General features: G+C 44.3%; 1 long non-coding RNA gene across 2 annotated transcripts; it reads left to right on the forward strand.

Annotated features, from left to right (window-relative positions):
* The first annotated feature begins 252 nt into the window (after window positions 1-252).
* Window positions 253-20,109, forward strand: LOC122461363. 2 transcript variants are annotated; one of them, XR_006283207.1, is made up of 4 exons: window positions 253-411; window positions 2,714-2,781; window positions 7,014-7,134; window positions 19,787-20,109. It is a non-coding gene; the product is annotated as an uncharacterized LOC122461363 (long non-coding RNA). The 2 variants fall into 2 exon arrangements; XR_006283208.1 differs by having other exon boundaries at window positions 2,714-2,775.
* The last annotated feature ends 2,983 nt before the right edge of the window (window positions 20,110-23,092 follow it).

The following is a 23,092-nucleotide window of genomic DNA, read 5'->3' on the forward strand; positions in this document are numbered from 1 at the left end:
CGCCTTGCAGCGGCCCCTCGCCCGCAGGCCGGCTAAGCCCCCCCAGGCTGAGAGTTAACAAACGAATAGCAATCCGTTAACAAAAGCCGCGCGGGGCAAATGTCGCGCATCAGGAAACTGGGTCCTCAGTGGTGCCGCCGGGAGGCGACGTCCAGCTCGTTGAAGTGCTCCAGGGTGGGGGCAGCCGGGGCAAGTTTTAGCCGAGCTGGGGCCCGTCTGCGCGCTACGGGTGCGCAGGGCCGAGCGGGGAGAGAGAGGTGCTGACAAAGGAGTAGGTTGCTCCGCGAGTGTACCAAGCGCTCACTGTTTACACTGCTCCGTTCCAGCTCCGTCCTCCCAGCCGTGAAGTATGGAGCGAACTGACTTGAATTTGGCATCAGCTGTACAGCTCCAAGAAGGACGCTTTCTAAGGTACATTGCTATGAAACATGACAAGAAAGCGGCTATACTTCCACAGGGAAGTGTCTCAATGCTTTAGCAAACCAATCCCGTATCATTTCCACGTACTGGTCTAAGTCAATAAATACTATCTAGACATTATTACCTGTCATACAATCTAGACACCTAGAGCACATTCACCAATCCCCAAAACAAGGATGCTATTGACACTCTCCTGCTTGTCCTTGTTAGATGCTGATTGATTAGTCCATTATTATTTACAATTCCTTTTACCTTTTGGACCGGGGTGAGTAAATTACGGCCCCGGGGCCGCATCCGGCCCTCCACATGCTTTAATCCAGCCCTCGGGCTCCAGCTGGGGAGTGGGGTCCAGGGCTTGCCCCTCTCTGCACTCCCAGAAGCAGTGGCATGACCCTCCTCTGCCTCCTACGCATAGGGGCAGCCAAGGGGCTCCGCACGCTGCCCCTGCAGCTCCCATTGGCCGGGAACCGTGACCCATGGGAGCTGCAGGGGTGGCGCCTGTGAACAGGGCAGCTCGCAGAGCACCCTGGCCATGCCTCTGTGTAGAAGCTGGAGGGGGGACATGCCTCTGCTTCTGGGAACTGCTTGAGGTAAGCACTGCCCAGAGCCTGCTCCCCTGCTCCCCTCCTGCACCCCAACCCCCTGCCCCAGCCCCGATCCCCCTCCTTCCCTCCGAACCTCTCAGTCCCAGCCCGGAGCACCTTCCTGCACCCCCAACCCCTTATGCTCAGCCCCAGGCAGAGCCCTCACCCCCCCACACCCAACCCCCAATTTCGTGAGCATTCATGGCCCACCATACAATTTCCAAACCCAGATGTGGCCCTCAGGCCAAAAAGTTTGCCCACCCCTGTTTTAGACTATTGATCAGATTAGTCCCTCTCACAAGTAACTGAGCAGCTGTTTGGGCCCCAGCATGCTCCTACTGAGTTCAGTGGCACAGACTGCAGCCCAATATGATTATAAAATAATGTTTACATCAGATACAGCTGAGGTAATGTAGTTTCAGTACAATTGCCCTATCCTCCTTAATTATTTCCTTTACTCCTTACTAGTCCAACAGACCTGCCGGATCTCTCACAGGCTTCCTGCTACTGCTATACTTAGATAATATCTTATTTATTTGCGTGTGCTTTGCTCTTTGCTCTTCAGATTCCACCTCCCCGCGCCATTTCCATCTTACCTTTTAAACGTCATAGTTTATGCTTATTTCCATTGGCTTCACTAGGAATTTCGTTTACTGAAGGACTGGGTGGTAACCTCTTGTTCATGTGACTCTATTAAGGTTGCTTAAATAGCCTCCAGGCTGAGTGTAAGGATCTTAATGTCCTTACTTTTGAATGTAGGGTCCTTATGACTGGCATCATCCTCACTCTTCCAAGCTTCCTCTTTAAAAATCAGCCTTTCAAAAGATTAGTGTCAAGGTGCTAGTTTGGTTGCTATTATTTAGTGCCTCAACCATTGCTACCTCTTGAATCAGCTTCTGGGTAACTTAGCTCTAAATTGATATTAGCCTCTTCACTGTGTGCTATAGTTAGAGACAATCATTTAAGGTACTGAGAAATGGCTCCTCTAACCTATGGCATTGACCAAGCAGTTGAAGCCATCCATTTTATTAGCACATTGACAGTGCATCTGATTTTACGTAATGCATTAGACTTGCTACCCAGTTACTTTTCCAGGGCTGTGGACATGGGCACTGTAAAAAATGTAAAGTAATAAACACACATGCACTGTCATCAGTGGGCAGAGACAACTGCCTCCACTCTTCAGCTGCCATTGTAGTTCTCCTGACTGCAGCACCAGTAAACAGGAAAAAATCTGCCTGCAAAGGTATGCCCCGCATTATTCCCCTAGGTTGCCTAACCTGAGCTCTGATGGGCCATGAGTAGGAGTAAATTTCATAGTCATGGTACTTTTACATGTTTTAGCAAGTCCCCATGAGTTGTTCAGCGCTAAACACTGACAGCATCCCAGCTGTACCAAGAGGGCATCAGTAAGAGGCAAATTGCAACACAGCCATGTATTAGACTATTTAAGGTTTTATGTATTGTATCTAGCAAATTGAACTGCATTCTCAGCTCTAATGATATTCCTGCTTGGGAAAGATACTTGCCTACATCAGAAGCTGGTTGTAAATCTTAATTAATGCCTGTAAATCACATCAGAATCCTCAAATGAAAGGCTTACATGCAAAGGAAAAAATCTTATTTTTCTTAATTGCATCATTACTGTATCTTCACTGGCTTTTGAATTGTTGCAGATCTTAATTTTATTTCTTCTAAATTGTTTTCAGCTGTCTCAAGCCCTAGCTAACTTTCCCACAGAGCCAAGTAACTGGCAAATTTTCTGCCAGTGGTGAGTGTAAGTTTGCATTTGCTTTACTTGTGCTACATTTTTTCTACCCATTGGGAGTGCTTTATCAAAGGCATGAAGTCTGATAGAACATTGTCTAACAGTGAGATGTACATGGTACAAATGAAATAATAAAGATACATAGCTCTTATAGAGCACTTTTCACGAGCAGATCTCAGAGCACTTTACGAAGGGCCCTACTCTGATGAGTTTACAATTGATACTAGACTTTATAGAGAAAGGGATGACAATAAACAGTGGTGAAGGGCACATGGAAGGATGAAGATCACAACAGTGAAAAATCATGCAATATGCTTGAAGTTAGTCTCCTATCAGATCCCAGATTTAAAAAAAAAAGCTTACACTGTCTAACTCTGTGATCTAGCAGAAGTCTCTTAAGTTTTTTATGCTTCAGTTTTCCCAACATAAAAGAGGGATAATACATACATACCAGATTTTTTTTGAAAGACAAGTTAGAGGAGGCAATATCTTTTTTGGGATCAACTTCTGTTGGTGAGAGAGAGAGGCTTGTCCAATAAAAGATATTACCTCACGCACCTTGTCTCTCTGATATCTTGGGACAGACACAGCTACAACAAAAATGCAGATTTTTTTGAAGCACTTTGAAATCCTTCGATGAAAGGCACTTGTGTTATAAATACAAGGTATTATTGCTCTTATTATAACAAACTTTTTTTTATTCTGGTCTATCAGTTTGTCACTTAGCTGTTTCTGAATTTTAAAGGGTGGGTTTCACAAAACAAAACAAAGAGCTCAGGGAAATGAACATTCCAAATGGCGGAAACCCCAGTTGCTGGTTTTTGTTGTTGTTGTGGTTGCAGTTTTGGAGTCGTTTCAATTTGGCTCTGAATTAAACTTCATTATTAAATAGGAAAATAAAGATGCAGAAAATAAAGCTTTGATCTATGCTGTCCCCATTAAATGAATAGGTTTGGAAGTTGTTGCCTTAATGCTGCTGAGGTATGTTCATAGTCACCCCTCAGCCTTTCCTGGTAACACCAAGAGATGGATTCTTTTTGTTTGTGATCCAGACAAAAGCTAAAGTGAATTGTCTGTTTATTATTCAGTTTCTGCTCTCCAGCTGAAATTACAGATGAGCCACTTCTTTAGGTGACAATGGAAATTATTCTTATTGCAATGAATTATTATTTGTAAAATAAAGTTCTTGCTACAAAGCCTAGGCAGCACTAGCTGCTACTCATTCCTGGATGTCCTTGCTAGAGTTGATGATTGATCTCCTGTGATGAAGGCAATACGAACTTTGAAGGCAGTGTGGTCTGGCAGATAGAGCACTGGTCCCTGGGTTGTGGTCTCAGCTCTGCTACTGATGTACTGCGTGATCTTAAGCAAGCCAATTAGGGCTAGATCCACAAAGGGACTTGGGAACTGCAGTGCTTAGCATTGCAATACCTAACTCTTAGGCACCTTGCCAGGCAATGGAATTCACAGCCCTTAGTTAGGTGCCCAAACTCCCCCTGCATTCTATGAGAGAGTTAGGTGACTAAGCAAAGGACTCACAGAAGCCAGCAAGCTGCGTGGGGAAGCCACTCCTGGAGTTAGGACTGACACAATTATCCCAGCAAAAAACTTTTAAATGTCAGCCAGACCTGAGACTCCCAAGAATCAAATAGCTAGCAGATGGTAAGGCTTCTAATTGATATACATTATTTTAGATGCAAACAGTTGATCCACAAATCCATCCAGCACCCGAAAGAAACAGAAAAGATTTTATAGAATGACAAGTGTCATCTTCAGAGCCGAGTAAATGATTCTCAATCATTTGTTCAACAATTTTGTCCTTTTTTCCTCTGTGCAATTTGTTGATGAGCAGTGTGCAAATTCCTTCAACAGTTTTTTCCCTGTATATTGTTTCCATTAAGTATTGTCAATGTCATAACTGAGAACACAATTCGTAATTCACAGTGTAATTGATGCTACCAATTTATGCAATTTATATAATTAAAAACTAATTTTACTAACCACAGCCCCGATCCTGCAACTGGATCAGCATGGGCAGAACTTTGGGGTCCTATTGATTAATGATTGAGACAAAGGAGTTTGCATGAGAGGATGGGTCCACACACACAGAGCTTCTTGCAGGATTAGTTGCAAAGACAGCATGTCTCTTCCATTATTGTTTGTAATTCACAATTTATATTGTTTTGGTTAGTTAGAAACATCAGCCAATTAGGAAGCAGAAAAATATCACATGGACTTAATGAGTAATCTACACAAATCGCAGATTTTATAGCTGAATCTACAATTTGAAGCGTGGTTTTGAGGAGATGAAAGCTAAAATTTCCAAATATCAGAGCTGGAAAAGCTCAAGAGTTTAAACATTTACAGAAAGTGATCACAAAAGGGTAACAAATACAATTGAAATTAAACTCACTTTTAAGTTCAAATACATATTCACAGAATTTTTTACCCTGGTTCATTCACTCTGACTTATCTCGAGCCTGATCCCAAGTCATTGAATCAATAGAAAAATTTCTACTGATTTCAATAGGCTTTGAATTGGACCCCTGGTCCTTGACTATGCCAGAGGAAAGATACAATTTCATCATGTCCTACGCAGATGACCTGGATCACCAGCTCCCCTTCCACTTCCCACAGCTTCAGAGCTTATAAGATGAACAACCAAATAATTACGAAACACTCTCACGCAAGGGTATCTGTTAATTCAAAGCTTGCATGAGCCATCTGTCAGGTTTTAACATCTACGTTACCATGAATCTATTTCAAAACATCTGAGGAGCTGAGGAAGAAGCAGCATTGTGAACATAAAATGGTCTCTGTGTAAAGAGAACATTTGAAATCTCGATGCTTTTCCTTGTGCAGGATGACTGACAAAAATATCAGCTTTGCAGGCTGTGTCTAGTAATGTTAGCATCTCAAAACAAAAGAATAACTGTGCATCAGATATGGAGAGCCGTGCTTTTTGGAGGCATAATTTCCAGTGGAGTTATATATTAAGCAAGGTTGGGGGCGGGCACTTACACCATTATATAAATATATTTTTACAAGACCTACATTTTAGACTTGAACTCTCCACTCATTTTCAACTTTGACACTGATGATTGTCCACTAGTCTAAGCCTTAGTGGTTCTCTCGTTTCATATCAAGGATGGTCTTGTGGTTAAAGCATTGGACTGGGACTCAGGTGATCTTGTTTCAGCTCCCAGGTCCCCCACAGATTCACTGTGTGACTGCAGGCAAATCACTTCATCTGTTTATGCCTCAGTTCCACAGCTGTAAAATGGGGATAATATTTCCTCACCTTGCAAGGGTGCTGTGAGGATATATTCATGAATGCTTGTGAGAAGTTCACATACTGTGACATAGGGGCCATAGAAGTAGACAGACAGACCTGTGTTATGCAGTAGTTGATCATAATGATCCCACTGGCCCTGAAATCTATGAAACCATCCAGTATTCTGATGCAGAATCTGTTTGCAGTTTGCACTGTGGATCCTTCTCCAGTTTTTATAAAAGCCTTATATTCATGTTGCCAATTTTCAGTCTCTCTCCTCCCCCCTTAGCTCTTATATTTTTGGATTGCTTGACCACTTACTATTCCCTTCTCTATCTTCCTTCTTCCTTTTTTACTATTCAGCTGTGAGCAACCTTTTTTAAATAGTAGACTATTGCTATTATGTAACTTTAATTGCAGACCATAGTAATTGAGCCAAGTTCCCCAGGTTATAAAGTAGAGCTGGGTGACATTTCTTGCATGTAACTTTTTTCCAGTAAAGAATGGACACCGAAATATTTCACAAATTTGCTTCGATGTCAACAAATAGTTTTGGGCAGAAAAAGACAAATAAATAAATCCAAAAATATCAATACATTTTGTTTCAATATTTTCAAAATGAAATGTTTTGAAAAGTCACCTTGAACTGAAAGATCATTTCAAATTTTCCTTACATTTTATTTAAAAGACAATAAGAAACATTTAAAATGGTCAGACTTGAAACAAAATAAAAATTTCCCGACTTCTTAATTAGCTAAAACTTTTTAAAATATTGTTTTTGGTTTGACCCAAAATGTGTTTCCCCCCGGAATTGCCAGAGGACTGAACTAGCCACTGTTTGCCAGCTCCATATAAAAGGTTGAGAATTCTAAGAGAACCATAACTTTGTGTTTACAAACCTCAGGCGATCCATTGAGTTGAAATCGTCCAAACTGAGTGCTCTTCTGTTATTAAATGTTTCCACTAGATGGTGCAGCATCTTCGTGGATTAAAGGACAAAAAGGAGACTGAAAAGTAGCAACGAAAGGAGCTTCCATTCTCCATTCCATTCCATAATGTCATCATCAGTGGCAGTTTCTGTGGAGAAGGTAGGGGCAATGAGACCAAAGTCTGCTCTCTTTGGCAGAGGTGCTTTGTTACTCATGTTCCAAGGTGCAGTACAAAAATATGTATAAATGAGTCAATCAGAAAAGAGAAGCTCTGAGACCAATACACAGAATTGCTGTAATATCACATGCCTGAAATCCTGACAGAATTTATTACATTAGGAGAATAATAGGATCATTTGGAAAAGCTGGACACAAGAATATTACTACGCTCTTGCTCCTTATGGATTATTGAGGGAAGCCAGACAAAAAAGAAAAAGAGGGGGAATGAAATTCCAGTTTAAACCCACACTCATCCTAACCCAAAGAGCAGGGATGGAACTCAATTACAGCAGGCCTCCGCTTTTGTCTACTACCTGGTGAGCTGCTCTGCTGTTTTAGCTCAATTTGTACCGGTTGTTTGGCTTCAGATGCTAACCTTAGTAGCTGTGGCCTAGATCCACAAAGGTATTTAGGCTCCTACTTTCCTTTGAATTCAGTGGATGTTAGGAGCCTAAATACTTTTGTGGATATGGGCCTGTATGTCTGAACACCTGATAAGGGGTACAAATCAAGCATCCAGCATCTAGTCAAGAGAAAGAAATGAGGCAAATTGTCTTCACAAACAGGAAGGCTCCAGTTGGAAAACAGCAGGAGTTATGGAGCTAATGGTTTTTGGGGCTTTTGGTCCCTCAGGAGAAACCAACACAGTCCAGTATAAATCAGTAGATACAAATGAAGGGTTCTAATGGAATCTAAGGATAGGCTGACACTGCAATGTAAGCCTAGGGTTAGTAGAACTTGAGTTAGCAGAACCTCGCTTTGTTAATCTATGGCTTGAGCATCTACACTCATTTGTTACCCCATGTTAGGAATTGTTGAACCCTGGGTCCCAACCTGAGGTTCCAGCATTTTCACTGCATTATGCAGGCCTCAGTCCAACCACCCATATCCCAGACTTCCTTGTGCCTTCCTAAAATATGGCTGCTCTAGCCCTTTGTTCATGGTGCAGTGTGAGAAAACATGAGTGTCGAGAAGACAAAGAAAGTTGGCCCTTGAGATTGTGGAATACTTTTGGTGGACTCATAGGGCATGTCTACACTGCAGTTAAGCACCCATGACTGGCCTGTGTCAGCTGACTTGGGCTTTCAGGGCTCCAGCTATGGGGAAGTTTAATTTTGGCTTATACCTTTGGGCTCAGACTGGAGCCTGAGCTCTGGTACCCCGTGGGGGGTGGGATATCCCAGAACCTGCTCTCCAGCCCAAGCCTGAATGTCTGTACTGCAGTTAAACAGCCCCGTAGCCTGAGCCCTGCCAGCCGAAGTCAGCTGACACAGGCCAGTCAAGTGTTTCATGGCAGTGTAGACATACCCTTTCTGGTCTGGAGAGCACTGAGCTGCTGCTTACGATAAGTATGGGGCCATTTCTGCCACAGCTGTCAGCAGAGGGCAGCATGTTCACCCAGCGTGTTCTTTCATTCTCACTTAAAGTTGCAAATAATTTTTTCTCTCAGCTGAAAAACTTCCATGAGACAAACAAATGTTTCAAGGCATAATTGAAACCTGAGGGCCAGATCCTCCCATGGTCACCTGAGTTCAGCTCTTTTGTGCCATTCTTTTCAAATGCCAAAAGGACTGGAAAGTGGCCTAACTGACATCCTGGGATTCTCCCAGCATAGAGGAAACCTTGGGTGAAATAGAGCCAGTGGGGCCAGCTCATACCTCATGATGTCTCACAGCTCCTGCTGTAGGGGACATGATGGAGTCAGGGAAAGAACACTGGGCACTCAGGTGATCCGTGGCTGCTAGTGCAACCCCATGGCATCTGGGTGTAACTTAGAGCAGCCTTGTGGTATAACCCTTTGCCCCACTGCCCCAGATTGAGCACAGTTTGGCAGCCATATTGAAGATAAATCACGGGACTGTATTTGGATACGGTAATGGTACAAAATATACTCAGCACATCCCTAATATAATTAAGTTATTATTATGTAGTCTTATATTCTTTCACAGGTATCTGCCATAGCTGTCACCAGCCTTGCTACATACTAGCCAACTCTTGTTTTATAGCACAGGGAAGGTGAAATGGAAAAGGTTAATCTATAATCTGCAAATCCCAACATAAAATATTTTCTGTAAATCACCCACTCAGTACCTATTACAATGATGCGCTTACTTATCATTCTTCAGTGGTTTGAACAAAAAGGGCTATATCCTCAGTGGGTGTAAATCAGTGCAGTTCCGTTGCCACCCAAATTAACCCCATCTGAAAATGATTATGGTTTATAACCCTTTCCTGAGGTTCTGGTCTGATTAATGTATCTGTTAAATTAATAATTGTAAAGACTATCAAGTAAGCAGAGAAGTTATTCAGTATAAATGGGGACTGCATGGAAACAGATTTTCCAAGCTAATTTTGGTTAAAACATCAATACCCCTTTCCTGATTTCCCTCTTCAGGCTCTTAACTCTGTGTTTTAATTGCATTTATGTTAACCAGGCATGCCCTGTTCAGTGTAATCTATAGTGTAGCTACATGGAACAAGTGGCCTTGTAATCATTTTGTCCAGCTGTGCACTTGGAGATAACTAGGTTGGTATTTTGCAGTGGCTGCTACCAGTTATTTTAGAATGTATAGAATTTAGCACAATGCTCGGTGATCAAAGTATCCCACTTCATTGATGTTATGTTTTATCCTCCACAAAGAAAGAGGAGATGGAAGGAAGTAGAAGTGAAATGTCTGTAATCGAATTTCGGTGCTTAAAAAGAAACTGTAAAGTAGTTTAAGCCTCTGGTTTGACCTACAATAATGGTTCTAATTAAGTGAGGGGGGGAGCTCTGCAGATTTTAAATGTTTCTTTCTCACTCGCTTTTTTAAAACACAGCGCTTGGTTATCCACATTGTAAATACCAATAGTGCAATTGTCACTAATTGGCCACATTGCTGCGAGCTCCAACAGAGAAGTTGTCACGGAGTCACCAGGCGGGCAATGCTCTGGAACTACTCCATATGAAGCCAGTCAGGACTCTGGGGGAGTATGCCTCCTCTCTCTGAGTATACGGTCGCCAGGGCAAGAAGCTTACACAGCTTCGACTTTCCTGGATCTGACCATGGAGCATTCAGCATCCCCTTTCCACACCATGTGCTTCCCACAGCGAGTCTGTCTGGGCGGGGTTCCTGGGGAAGCCAGAGGGCCCTGCACCCCAACTGTACAGTAAGACATGACTCTCAGCCAGCCAGTAAAACAGGTTTATTATTCGACAGAAACACAGCTTAGAACAGAATAGCACAAAAATCAGTGACTTTCAGCCAAGTCCATCTTGGGGAGTCCTGGTCCAGAAGCTCTGGACTCCCCATCTTCCAGTCCCTCCAAGCAGACTTCCAGCTTCCAGTGACCCGACCTCAGACACCCCCGTTGCTCCTTCTCCTTCTCTTTGTCTCTCTTCCTGGGCAATGAGTCTCCTGGTTGTCACTCGGTTGCATCCCCCTCCTGGGTTTCAGGTTATGAAGGGCACCGGCCATAGCATAAGTGCAGGCAGCTGGAGCAGCCTCACTTGCCCCAGAGGTCTTAGCCAAAGTCACACACCCCTATTCCCACCACCCAGGTATTGGTGCAGCACACAGGGAAACTGAGGCACACACAATATTCATGCAAAACAGTAAAACTCACTTAGACTCAACAGTAAGACTCACAACATAACAAGGGAAAATCCCAACTTCATCACAGAGATCAAGGGCTGAATGAGCCTGGGGTGAAATCTTGGCCCTTTGAAGTCACCCATTGACTTCAATGGAGTGGCCATGATTTCACCCCTGGAGAATAAGCTACCCAGTCACATATAAGGTGGCCTAAGCAGGCACAGTGGTGGGGCTTGATCCTGCAAGGGGCTGAGTCCTACCAAAGGGGCTTTTGGCACTTCTAGGTGGGGCTCAGCACCTTGCAGGTTCAGGGCTTCCATCCCCAGGGCTGTCGGCCCACCATCTTTCAGAGGCACCACATTCACACTCACAGAGTTTGAACCACAATTATTAAGAAGTGAAAAGAAGAGCCTGCAGCAGCCACCCTTCCTGACTGACTCTTCTGTATGGCTGAGCTGTTTAATATTGTGCACAAAAAAGTTCTCAGGGTATGAGAGGGGAGCTACTAGATTAGATACAGTGTGGGCCAATGGAGACGGCACTGGCCTCACACTGAGGAGATTTGGGGACTAGTCCTAGCTGTGCCAATGACTTGCTACATGACTTAGTAAGTCACTTTCCCTCTCTGTGCCTTTAGCATCTCAGGGCAGGGACTGTCTCATACTTTAGGTCCCTTATCTCGGTAGCGCTACCTCAATAAAATATTTATTAATAGTAATAGATATATAACTGTACAATGGACTTATTGGTGTGATTTAAATTGTTGCTATTGGATAGTATGGGAAGGATAATATATTTGTGTAACTTCAGGGGAGACAAATCACAAAATATAGTGGTGATATTCCCCCTTTCAAACTGGGAATATTTTACTGTATTTTGGTTCTGGTTAACCATATCACCAGCAGAGGGAGCCTATTCTCAGAGCTCAGCTCCTGCATAACCATGGGAGTAAAGGAATACAATTAGGCACAACACAGGGAAGAAAGAAATACTGTTTATGTGGAAGATTGATTAGATGGCAGGCAAGATTGGTAGTGGGCTGGAGAGACTTTCACCTCTAGGTTACAAGTTTGAAGTCAGTGATAACTGAAAATTGTTACCATCTGATACCTACTGGGTGGCCTCAGTTTGGTGGATCTCCTTCCAGTTCTTAGTGGAAAGTTCTCCATACCACACAAACTACCATCACTGATGGCCTCTTTTCTGGTACGCTCATCAAAAGACCAAGGACCAGATGTGGAAACTGACCTCCTCATTCCTTGAGATGCTTCCTTCAGGTTAGGTTTGAAATACTTTGGTGGTGGGAGTGCTTGGGAGGAGTCACGTGTGGACTGGATGCAGAGAGGGGAATCAAGGCTCACTCATAGGCCAGCATTGAGTGCAGCGATGGAGGTGGGCCACAGACTCTGTGACTACATATGTCCGGTGGCCCCAATACCTAGTACAAGTGGAGCAAAGTGGCTATTGCTGCTATTCCAGCACATGGGATGGAGAAATAGCCGCAGAATAACAATGCTACTGTCCTGCAGCTTGGCCTCGGCTTGGATCTAGTCTTCCTGCCCTTCACCTGCTTAAAACCAGATGAGTGTGGGGGTGGGGAGAGTCAATTTCACCCTATCTGGATAACAATACGCATGTTCATTCTTCATGAACGGTCTGCTCAGCGGGGGGCTGCACATTTGGTTTTATTACCATATTGATTGACACCAAAAACCTTTCCTAAATGTGACCCTGCAGTGTAGCCTGTCTGTCTGCAGTGCTCACATGCTACAGTGCTCTCTAATAATAGAACATGAAGTAAAAGACTTTACTGAAACCCCCTTTAACTGAGGAATAAAGTGACTAGGAGCTGAGGCTTTGGATTAAAGGCTCAAAGTATTGTGATCATTCGTGTGAAATGCAGCGTCAGGCCATGCTTTAGCTGCAATTACTCAATAGTGTGGGTATTTTATAAGCCTGATTCTGATCACATTTACACCGGTTTTTGTACCCGGGTAACTTCATTGACTTCATGGGAGTTACTCCAGATTTATAGCAGGGTCAGTGAGGTGAGAATCTGTCACTATGTCTATATTTACACATAGTTAGTTTCTAATAATTAACTGCTCACTGTCTGAAAAGTTTATTAAATCCCCAAACTTACTTTTATTCCTTCATTAATTCCCCCTTAATCATGTTGCTTGAAACCTGTTGTGGTTCACTTACAAAAAACCAAAAACCTCAAATCCAATCGAACTCTCAATTTCAGTCTTTATTCTTTCTCCCATCAAATACTCCAAATTCCTGAATCAATCTCTCCCTCTCTCTCTTTCTCTCTCCCCCCATCAAGTCTTGACGTGCATTAGGAGAAATCTTAATTTAGTGCACACAGTATAGTCTCTTGGCTGATTTTCAGAATGCTGCCCTTACTTAATATGCGTACTGGATATATTTTACCTGCAGTATATCAATCATAATCTAGTTGATTTACATGCTCTTAGCATTCTCCATGCCTTAGTTAATTTGTCATCATCATCATCCCTTTTTGTGTCATAGGCATTTTTTCATTGCCATCTCTTTAAAACTCTTAATTAATAATCTTCCATTTTGCTTATGCTAAAAGAAATTTCTTCCTCAGTTCCTGCATTTCTCCAATGATCCAATTGTGATCTGATGATTATTGGACAAACAGAAAGGTTACATATGGAAGTACACTGGTTTATGGGCAAATCAATTAATTGGTTAAAAGCCATCGGAAAGTTACATTGCTGGTAGGGAGTTTAGGCAGCTTCAAGTACCTCTAAAATGATGTGCTACTAGATAAACAGCGCAGTTCATTTCAATGTTCAGTACCCATTGATGAAACCGGGTGGCTTGTATGTTGGGAACCAGAGTGGTATTCCTCTGTTTAAACCATGGTACTAACTTCTGGTCTCCAGTATCTGTTCTGATGGACACTAGCTATCTTTTATAGCAATCTCTGAAAAGGCCAGGGGATACCTTTAGTGCTCTGACCAGCAGATCCTAATATCTGAGGAGGTGTGTAAGTGCCTGTTGACTGGCTGCCTTTGACTGAATCGTTGCTTCACCCCCCAGAATCTAACTCATTGGTCTAATTTCAGAGGTAAGTGATAGTAAATCCAAAGGAATAAGAATATAGAAGAGTAAAAGAGAATGGATGTTTGTCTTCCTCTAGTGGCTGGTTCACATAAATGGAAGTCAGCTACTACTGCCAACTAGTGGATTTAGGAGTTATTTACAATGGGGAATTGCCTTAGTTATAGCCATCAATGTAGCTGCACCAGTGCTGAAGAGCAAAGCCACTACAGTATTTGCACCAGTGGAGCTAAGCATACCCCAGCACCCTGACACCGCTGGACTCACACCCACTTACTAATGTCTAATTTACACCCATGCTTTACTCATCACCTGTGAATTTGTCACACTAAGCCAAATCTTGATCCCTGTTCTTCGTGCTTAGTGCTTATCAGCAATACAAAGCTGGTTTAAGTGGCTGATTGGAGATTGTCTTGATGTAGGGAAATCCACATAGAGCCCTCATAGCAAAATCTGCTCTTCCCCTCTCCTGCCCTTTGCATAAGGACATGTTGGGGACTGGGTATGCCTGGAGTTCTGGTGCACATTCTAGTGATTCCTGGCTTCTAGAATAGTCCCCTTTCTGAGCCCAATTTACAGAAATTACGGTTGTGCACAGGCAAAGCTGGAATTAGCCCAGGTATATAGATGAATAAATGCCAGATTTTCAAAGGTATCTAGGTGCCTAAAGATGCAGATAGGTGGCTAATGGGATTTAGAAAAGCACCTACACATCCATTAATTTCAATGGGTGTTAGGTGATTTTGTTTAGGTGCTTTTGAAAATCCCACTAAGCATCTATCTGCATCGTTAGGTGCCCCAATAACCCCAGTGCCTTCTGTTACAAGAGCTGAGGTGTATTGGAAATTTACATTGTTACTACCTATGATGAACAGTGGGCTACAGTCTCTGGGACTGTCAATACTACACCTTCACAAGTACAAACCAAGAGTGAAACAACAGCTTTCTCTCTTCTTTAGATCTGGTCTCTCTTAGTGCTGAGAGATCAAAATGAAGTAACAAAGAATTTACCTCCTTTTCTGGATGCAATAATCAAAGCTTTTGGCAAAATGCCTGCTCTTCATGAAGCTACTAGGTAGCCCTGGTCTGCCACTAAATGAATTCCTTTTGCTTAGCTTAGCACATCCTGCAGGAAGTCATGCATTTTTTTATGCTGCTGTTTTTAAAATATGGTTAACTTGTTCATTAAATGAAAAATATTATTATTAATTTTAATGTATCTTTTTTATTGAAATCAGATGTTCATTACAATTTATTTATCTGCTTATTTTGTGGATAAACTAATTACATAGGATATGCCATGTTTCACATGCATTGTAATTTTGTTCTATAGTGTCCACAAGCAGGAGGAATAAAATTCAATGGTGGGAATATCATGATCCCGCTCTGCCCGGGGTGAGGGATGTGATGGCGTATACAAACCCCACACTGGGCCCAAAGGGGTTAATAGGCAATCCTGGGCTCAGGTAGCCCCACCCCTCTAGGCCTGCCAAACATGCTCCAACTGGAGCAGTGGATTAAAAGGGAGCTCAGAAGGCCGGGCAAAGGCTGGTGGACGGGCTGCAGGAAAGAGGAAACTTCTTCAGGATGCTAGTCAGAAGGTTGAGCCTGAGAGGGGATCATTGCAGGCAAGGGCCTTGGACAGAGCCTTCGCAACCTCCACCCCTTTGAAAACCAGCAGGTCCTGCCCCTTTGGACTCTGTTGTTTGTTGCGTGACTGACTGACTGTACTGGAGTTGACTGCACTGACAAACTGAAGAGAGTTGTTGGTAGGAAGAAGCCCAGGGATGTAAACTTAGACTTGTTGCAGGAAGGACCTTGCTGGTGTTGCTGCCCATGGAGTCCCGGACTTAGACCCAGCCCTTCCCTCTGCACTGGGTTTATCTGTCACACCCCGATAAGGGCTGAGGCCCACATGTGGTTGGAAAGTTGAAGATTCCTGGCTTAATACCAGGAACAGGCTCATCCAGCACCCTGACAGAGAGGCAAGGGGCTGGAAGCCTCATGTGCTAACCATTATGCTGTACAGCCCTCTGAGCCCCCTATCAGAGGGGCATTATGGTGTTTTGGGTTTGGAGTTTTTCTCTCTGAGGCCCCCATTCGGTCCCCTCTTTCCCCCCACTCAGACTGCTTATGGACTAAGCTGCTACATGAGCAGGCAAAGCTGGGCCCTGAGTTAATGTGGAACCAATGTCTCAGACTGATGTCGGAGGGACCTGTGTTTCTACAGGTATCAGCTTCTGGTTGAGAAGGACAAGTTGTATTGGAGGAAGGCACTGATCCTGCTCATGGCTCTATATAAGCTTCACTAGGGTAGAGATGCCAGTCAAAGATGTGGTTAGATAAGTGGTTTATATAACACTGAAGATTTCATCTCTTCCCTGATAGTGATTCTGTGCCAATTATCTTCCTAACTATCTCATCATGTCAGAAAAGGAAATATTAGGCAGAAAAATCTTGACTATTTTTGTCCATGCTTTCCCTTCTTCTGTCTGGTGTATGGATTTGCAAGAGAGTAATATAGCAATGTGGTGTATGCACAAAATATAATCTTTCTGTCACTCAACTGGTCCATCTAATCATGCTTGGAGGAAGATTCTTTTGCCATATCTTTGGAGACAGTATTTTCTTGAATGACATATCCTGTGTTCCAAATAGATGTTGTATAATCTAAATTCTCCCTGAATGGAGCTAACCCTGACAGCATGTTCCTTGAATCATGAGTATTATTTACTGTTGAAGCTGTCAAAATGGTTCAATTGATTAGAATTTAAATTAAAAACTGTTTAGAAAATAAGAGAAATACATTTTGAAAAGCAAGTTCATTTTTCAAGGTTACCAGATAGGATTTGATCATAGGTAGGAAATTCTGAATTCCACTTATCTGTGGTTCAAAATTTCACTTAGTTTGTGGTGTTAATTTTCAGATGTTTATACAGAGTAGCTTAGTCTATGAGACATTTTTCCCAGTTCACTAATCAGTTTAATCAAATAATCTGATATGAAACCTTGAAGTATATCTTGCTGATCTATACTTTGTAACTTTTACTATTTTAACCATAATAGTAATTTTCTTTATTCTGTAAAAACTGAAGGGTAATATTGTTTATCAGCATTAAACTATTGAGTAGTTTAATTTCATCTTTCTCTTCCTTCCCATGCAACCTTAACTCTGCAACCTTGAGCAAATACACTACATTTCAATCTTTAATGAAAGATCTTATACTCTTTCCAAATACTACAATACAGTTTCACACTACTTTAGATTCAAATGTATGAATCTGTTAAGCCCTATATGCAGAGGTGAAAGTAAGCTGGTATGCCCCGGTACAGCATACCGGTAAGAGCCGGTGCGCTATACCGGGACTGGCTTTCCCAGATGGCAATTTAAAGCCCTGGGGTAGTGGCAGCAGGGCTGCGGCGGGGATTTAAAGGGCCCCGGAGCTCCAGCCGCTGCTACCGCCCCAGCCCTTTAAATCCCCGCTGGAGCCCTGCTACCGAAGCCCTAGGGTAGCGGTGGTGGGGCTCCAGAGGGGATTTAAAGGGCCAGGCGGTAGTGGCTGCCGGAGCCCCAAGCCCTTTAAATTTCCACGTGAGCCCTGCTGCCGAAGCCCTGGGGTAGTGGCGGCGGGGCTCTGGTGCGGATTTAAAGGGCTCCAGAGCTCCAGTCGCCGCTACCGCCCTGGGCCTTTAAATCCCTGCCTGAGACCTGCTGCCCGAGCCCCGGGGTAGTGGTGGCAGTCAGGAGCCCCCAGGGCTCCTCAGTGATTTAAAGGGCCCGGGGCTCTGCTGTGGTAGCGGCAGCTGGAGTCCTGGGCCCTTTAAATCGCTCCCGAGCCCCGGGGCTCCCAGCTGCCTGTGCAGCTGGTAGCTCAGGGATGATTTAAAGGGCCCCAGGCTCCCAGCTACCACTACCGCAGCTGAAGCCCCAGGCCCTTTAAATCAAGATTTAAAGGGCTGGGGGATTTAAGACCCTTAAGGCCTCTTCCGGTTAAGGCCACGCCTCTTCCGGTTGAGGCCACACCCGCTGCTCAGGACTCCAGTGTACAGGTAAGTCCTCTAGCTTACTTTCACCCCTGCCTATATGTTTTGCATCCTAGCTACCTAAGAGAGCACACTTCCGCACCACAGTTAAGACCAGCTGTGGTCTACAGTTGAACATCTGTGCCTGGGGATAGGGCATTTGGAGAGTTCATGGTGGCTCTGGAATCTGCTTGCTCCACAGATCCAAATGAGCCCAAGTTTATTGACTATCAGGGCGCAAAGACTTGAGGCAGGTGATTGGGGGGAATGCACGTAATTGTGGGATGAGTCTATTGCTAACATTGATCAATTCGTTCTGTGTGTTATTTTCCAAATGTCCCCAAGGACTATGTCGTGGAAACATTTTATACATTTTGAAATAAATTCCTTAAATTATTTTAAATTAAAATACTCAACCTTTTTGAAACTAAAGCATCCAACAGTCTTGGAATTTTCCTGTCCTACACCAGCCCCCCATTTGATCAGCAGACTACTCCCCTCTACGCTCCTCTAGCTGCGTGTCCTCTTTTAACTATTTGCATTTGTTTAATGGTGTTGGACTCATCCATCTGTCCCCAGTTCCTGCCTGCTGTGAGAAATGTGAGATGGCAGGCAGCTATTGATCAAACTAGAAGTAGGTAAAGCATGAGCAAGTTTTGATAAGCCAGATTAATGGACAACTATGCTAATGGCAAATTTTCGATAGAGCCCAGAATGAAGCTGACTGAGAGGCTCTTTGCATAGAGTTCCAACAGCTTTGCTACCAACTCAAACTGGCTAGACACCTAGGACTGGATCCTGGGCTGGGCCAGCTCACACTAGATGGGGGTGAGTTTGGGAGGTAAAGGTGACTCTAAGTCATCTCTCCACTTACCCTGAGCCTGGAGAAAGCTAGGGATCAAATTGGCCTCAACTGTAAGTTAGAGAACCTACAGGGCTGCTCTAATTTATGTTGGCTGGAACAGTCACCTAGGGATCATTTCACTGACTTCCAGTCGCTGAAGCAGATGGTGCTCCAGTTTCACCCCTTTCCAAGTCTCACTATATTCTCTAATAAGTCCCCCTTGTCATGCTGGAGTGGTGCAAAGGGGACTTAACCAGGGCTAAACATCTGGCTATTCATTTTAAGTCTAGGGAAAGCTCGCACTAGGGTGCTGCTGCCTAGGGAAAGAATTGATTTGTTACCCTATCTTTTTTCCCTTCATTGGCTCTCCCCCTTTCTAGTCCATTAGAATAGGCAACTCGCCTTCTGTTTGCCCAGTTTTCTGCTACAGCCCATGCTGCTGTGGATGACGTTCCAGAACATGGAGTTTTCTGGTCTGCCTCTTCTGGAATCTTGAACTCTGAACTTGTAGTGTGGGGTCTTCTGGCTGTTCATCTTGCTGCAGTGGGTGGTGCCAACTATAACATGGCATTGAGGAAGGCAACATATAATTATCCCAGATAGAACTTTGCCTCAGTTACAGGCTGATATCTCTACCCATGGGGAAAGAATTGAGAGGGTCTTTACTGATAAAAGATCAGTGGATATTGGTTCTACATCTCATCTGAAAGATGGCACCTTTACCAGCAATACATCTCCTAGCATCATGCCAGGACACTGGATCAGGCAATGCATTGCCTGTTCAATCACCACCACTACTTTCTGTGGCACCTTTTGTGTGTGTGTGTTACTAAAGGTTGTTTAATGGTAGACAAGATAATACAACTGGTTGTCAAAAAAACCCAGAGCATTTTATTTAAACCAGAGCAGAACTGGATTCCACCTACCTACAATATCATTAAATATATGAAGTATGTATGTAATAAAAATTAACTATTTGAATATACACTATAACTTACTATGAAGTAAATATAACCCTCTAAATAAAAATCTCTCTCTCTCTTTGTATGCACAGGCTATTATCTTATAGGTGGTGGTGGTGATGATTATTATTTTTAGTTCAAGGTTCTGCTTTCGCCAGATCTCTCATTTGGTGCTATCTAACACCCAAGTCAGTCTTTTTACTCCAGCGTCTCTCATGATGTACTGAAGAGATGGATTTGACTCCAGTGGTGCTTGCTTGTGGGGGTGCACATTGGGCCAGACCCACTGGATCTGAAGGACCTTTGCTTTTCCTGTTCCAGTTCTCTGGGACAACATGAATCAATGACAGGAGATGATCAGGAACATACAGAAACGGATCCTCAGGAACATGCCATCAAATGGGGACTGACTTGACCAGCCAGCTTTAAATTAACGATACCCAATTCTGCATGTCTGTCTGTCCTCCCCAATCTCAGCCTTGCCACTAACTCTGGGTTTCTCTCAGTCCTGGTTTACCTCTGGCTGTCCTCTCCTCTCCTCCTGTTTCTCTCCATTTATTCTCAGACACTCTCTCTCTCTCTCTCTCTCTCAGGCTGCCCACCTCTGTCCCTCCACTGTTCCCCTCCCCTCCACAGAACAATGACAGTGCATTTACCCTGAACACACGTGAACCTAAAGCCTGTATCCCCATTCAACCTCGAGTGCCTTTACCATATTTATACAAATGCTGATGAGGCGCCACCCTACTTAGCTTGTACCACCCACCAGAGCAATGTGATTTCATCTACTGTTGACAGCAGATGAAATCACATTGCTCTGGTGGGTGGTATGGTAGGGGTACAGGTATAGTATGGCTCAGAGAGCAGGTCTCATTCCAAAACTCTCCTACCGCCTGGGCACTGCAACAGCCTTACTCCATGGAGCAAGAATAAATGGCATTGTTGGGATCTGATTGACGAACGTTGAAAGCTTTTCAAGTTTTAGCACCCTTTCCGTTGAATCTCATGCTCACTGATGTTTTGTATTCTGGTCTTTTTGTAGGTGTATTAAAAACAATATACAGAATATGAATAGTATCAACTGCCACCCCAGGCTGCATTTCATGCGCAGTTACATTGTGCTAACATTTACCCACAGCATTACTTTTAATACACAGATGCATTGTCTTTAATAAGAAGACTTCAACTGCTGAATTAACATCAGGGTGACCTTAGATAAGGCTCTTCTATTGGTATCTAAAGCCATTTCATTGAAAGCTCTTTGTATGATACCATCTGGCATCTGTTCAGTGAGCTATGTGAAATGAGTTAGTGGTTCAGTCCATATCCTAGGTGGAATGTGTCCATATCTGCAAAGCGACCACCATCATAATACTCCTCACTTCCATGGATCTCAACATGAGTCACAAGCATTGCTAAATTATACCTTATGACCATCCCCCCCATCCCAGGAGGTGGGTATGATTATTTCCATTCTACAGGCGGGGACACTGAGGCACAAAGTGTGGCTTCCCTAAGGCCACTCAGCAAGTCAACAGCTAACAGGAAGTAGCGTGCAGATCTGATTATGAATCCTATGCTTGAACCAGTGGAACAGTCCCTAGAGGATTGTTCCAGCTAGGATTAGTTAGAGCAGCACTGTGGTTGCTCTAACTTGCATTAGTAGCCAGTTTGGCCTCTCCCAGAGCCAGAGAATGCAGAATGGCTTAGGTGCATGATGATGACATTGCCCAGAATCCAGCCCTAGGGGTTTAAACAACTGTCACTCCTCTGCCAAAACTGTTGACAGCAGCCAAGGCTTATTGGGATGGGTGAGACTAACCTACTTTGTCATTCACTGAAGAGAGGTGGTCAGTGGAGGAAGCTTGCTCTTTGGTGCATCTGTTCAGTAGATAACAAAGACCATCAATCTGGCATGTCTGACAACAGAGCTCTTCTGCACAAGCTCCAGTCCTTTTGCCTCCTCTCCATTATCACACGTGCCCCAGATCTGTTTGGTAGTCGCATTTTTACAGAATTTCAGCTGATTGAGGTGCATGAATGATTTTTAATTAAAGCCGAGTTGTTTGTTTTCTCCAAATATAGTACCCTAATTAAAAGACAAACAGTATAGAACTTCATCAAGTACCATGGCAGGGAACAGCAGTAAAATGCTAACATCCAGAAAACAAATTAGAAACCTTTATCAACAAATGAAGCAGCATATGCAAATGGACTACAGCAGGCAAAAACAGGGTGGGGTGCAGGGAGGGGACAGGAGACCAGCTCACACTTAAATCACTAAGTGTAAAGAGTGAAGAATTGCTCTCAGGTGATGCATCGGATGAAGTGAGCTGTAGCTCACGAAAGCTTATGCTCAAATAAATTTGTTAGCCTCTAAGGTGCCACAAGTACTCCTTTTCTTTTTGCGAATACAGACTAACACGGCTGCTACTCTGAAACCTTAAACTCTGAAACCTCTCAGGTGGTGGTTGCAGGGAAAAGAAGTGTATGAAAACAGGTTGGCTGATGCCATTCATTTCTTCAAGTGCTTGCTCATGTCAATTCCATTCTAGGTGTGTGCCAGGGGTGAAAGTAAGTTGGAGGACTTACCGGTACGCCGGAGTCCTGAGCAGGGGGTGTGGCCTCAACTGGAAGAGGCGTGGCCTTAACCGGAAGAGGCCTTAAGGGCCTTAAATCCCTGGGTCCTTTAAATCTTGATTTAAAGGGCCAGGGCTCCAGCTGCGGTAGTGGCGGCTGGGAGCCCGGGGCCCTTTAAATCACCCCTGAGCTACCAGCTGCAGAGGCGGCTGGGAACCCTGCGGCGTGGAGGCGATTTAAAGGGCTGCAGCAGAGCCCTGGGTCCTTTAAATCACTGTGGAGCCCTGGGAACTCCCGACTGCCACTGCTACCCCGGGGCTCTGGGCTCTGGCAGAGCTTTAAAGGGCCTGGGGCTCTGCTGTGGTAGCAGCTGCCGGAACCCGAGCCCTTTAAATCCCCGCCTGAGCCCTGCTGCCCGAGCCCTGGGGTAGCGGTGGCTGGGCTCCGTCGGGAATTTAAAGGGCTTGGGGTTCCAGCTCCCACTACCGCCCCAGCCCTTTAAATCCCCTCCGCCGCCTCTGGCTTGGGGCTCCAGCAGCCGCTACCGCCCCGGCCCTTTAAATCCTCTCCAGAGCTCTGCCGCCACTATCCCAGGGGTTCGGCAGCAGGGCTCAGACGCGGATTTAAAGGGCCCTGGCGGGGGGGTAGCAGCAGCTGGAGCTCCGGGGCCCTTTAAATTCCCGCCAGAGCCCCAGCGCCGCTACCCCAGGGCTTTAAATTGCCGTCTGGGAAAACAGGTCTCAGTACGGCGCACCAGCTCTTACCGGTACACTGTACCAGGGTGTACCGGCCTCCTTTCACCTCTGGTGTGTGCGCAC

Source organism: Chelonia mydas, chromosome 8, assembly GCF_015237465.2.
Source record: "Chelonia mydas isolate rCheMyd1 chromosome 8, rCheMyd1.pri.v2, whole genome shotgun sequence".
NCBI lineage: Eukaryota > Metazoa > Chordata > Testudines > Cheloniidae > Chelonia > Chelonia mydas.